This window comes from Rhinolophus hipposideros (genome assembly GCF_964194185.1).
Source record: "Rhinolophus hipposideros genome assembly, chromosome: 10".
Lineage (NCBI taxonomy): Eukaryota > Metazoa > Chordata > Mammalia > Chiroptera > Rhinolophidae > Rhinolophus > Rhinolophus hipposideros.
The window spans coordinates 16,063,086-16,064,951 of NC_138056.1; the positions used below are offsets into that span (position 1 = coordinate 16,063,086).

Here is a 1,866-nt window from a genome sequence, read left to right on the forward strand (position 1 = left end):
ACTATCCATTTCCAGAACTTTTTCATTCCAAACAAACTCTGTACCCATTAAACAATACCTCCCCTTCCGCCCCTGGTAACCTCCGTTCTGCTTTCTGTTTCCATGAATTTGCCTATCCTAAGAACCTCACATAGCAGCAATCATACAAAAGCGCCTTTTTGTGTCCGACTTATTTCATTTAGCACAATGTCTTCAAGGTTCATTCATGTTCTAGCATATATCAGAATTTCACTCCTTTTCGTGGCTGAATACTATTCCATTGTACATATAGACATTTTGTTTATCCATTCATCTGTTGATGGACACTTCCACCCTTTGCCTGTTCTGCGTAATACTGCTGTGAACATTGATGCACGAGTATCTGTTGGAGTCCCTGCTTTTTTTTTTTTTTAAAGAGAAATAAGTCTTTATTTCCTTGTTTCACAAATAAAGCTGTTTGAGCTGGTTGCGCTGTGGGGATTAGTGAAAAAGACCAAATCCCATATCCTCGTCCAACTCCTCCTACTCTTCCTGTGCTTCAGCCTTGACTGGGACTGCGGCAGCAGTGGTGGTGGTGGCAGCCACAGGGGCAGCAGCCACAAATGAACAGGGATCAACCAAGAAAGCCTTGACCTTTTCAGCAAGTGGGAAGGTGTAATCAGTCCCCACAGACAAAGCCAGGACCCACTTGTACCCATCGATGATAGAAGGGGTAACCAATCTGCAGACATATGCTGGCAACACTGTAGACACCCTCCAGGAAGTGAGAATGCAGAGTTTCCTGTGTGATGTCAGGCGCCTTGGTTGTAGACGCAGCTGTTGTTAAACACCTGTGGATGATCAGCCCAGAGGAGAAGGGGGAGACGTTCAGCATCTCCAGCAGTGTGGCTTTGCGGCTCTCACTTTGTCACCAGTCATAATCAGCTGCACATCACTCAGGATTTCAGTGGTGCCCTGGAGATTTTAGTGGTGATGCCTAAAGCCTGGTAGAAGGTCTTCGTGGGCCCCAGACCAGTGTTCCGGGATGGCGCAGTGACTTCACACAGCACAATGTCACCAGTACGGGTATCAGCTGGCACTTTATTGGCCAGCAGCATGTACCTGATCTCAATGAGGTCCTCCTTCATGAACACAAAGCCCACATTCCCCTGGATATGAGGCACCAGCTTCTCAGAGCTGGGTTGTTTTCCAGATGCCCTCGGATGGCCTTGTGCGTCACGGTGGTCTCGCCTATCACCACCACCACCTTCCCGCAGAGTGACGCGCCGACCTGCTGCATCTGCTTGGAGCCCACCTTGTCTGCTCCCACAACGAAGCGTTTTGGATCGGTCTCCAGAGGTTGGATGATCTTGAGGGAGTCGTGGGTCTTCCAGGTCACCCTGCCTCCCTGGACGTCCCAGCTCTGCGTCACGGGTTGCCACTCAGGGTTTAAAGACGATGTCACTCTCACGAGGACGCCTGGTGAAAGGAGTTGGAGTCCCTGCTTCCAGTTCTTCGGGGCATATACAGTCCTGTTGTATTTTAATTAAAATTAAACAATAGGCAAATTTACGTATTTTTAATTCAAATCATCTTCCAGCTCGTTCTTCTTCCGAATGCTCCATAAGGCAGTAAAGAGCACCTGGTACTTCCGTTTTACAGATGCAGCAACTGAGCAGAAGGTCAAGGCTGGAAACGGGCTGGAAGCCAGATCCTTGGAGTGTGGTCCTTTGCACTAGACTAACACTCCTGAGAATAGGGGTCGGGTCTGTCTCCATCACTAATATTTCCTCAGGATAAGTGACTAGGGTGTAGTCACTATGTTTGGAAAGAATAAATGAATGTATGTGTGTGTGTGTGTGTTTGTGCTCGTGTTACACTTTAACAGAGCCTCTCGAATAAGCTCCT

At 48.1% G+C, this 1,866-nt stretch overlaps 1 pseudogene across 1 annotated transcript; it reads right to left on the reverse strand.

The window, feature by feature from the left end:
- Positions 1-459: 459 nt before the first annotated feature.
- Positions 460-1,327, reverse strand: LOC308503369 (large ribosomal subunit protein uL10-like; annotated as a pseudogene). The gene has a single exon. The product of its transcript is annotated as a large ribosomal subunit protein uL10-like (transcript).
- Positions 1,328-1,866: the final 539 nt, after the last annotated feature.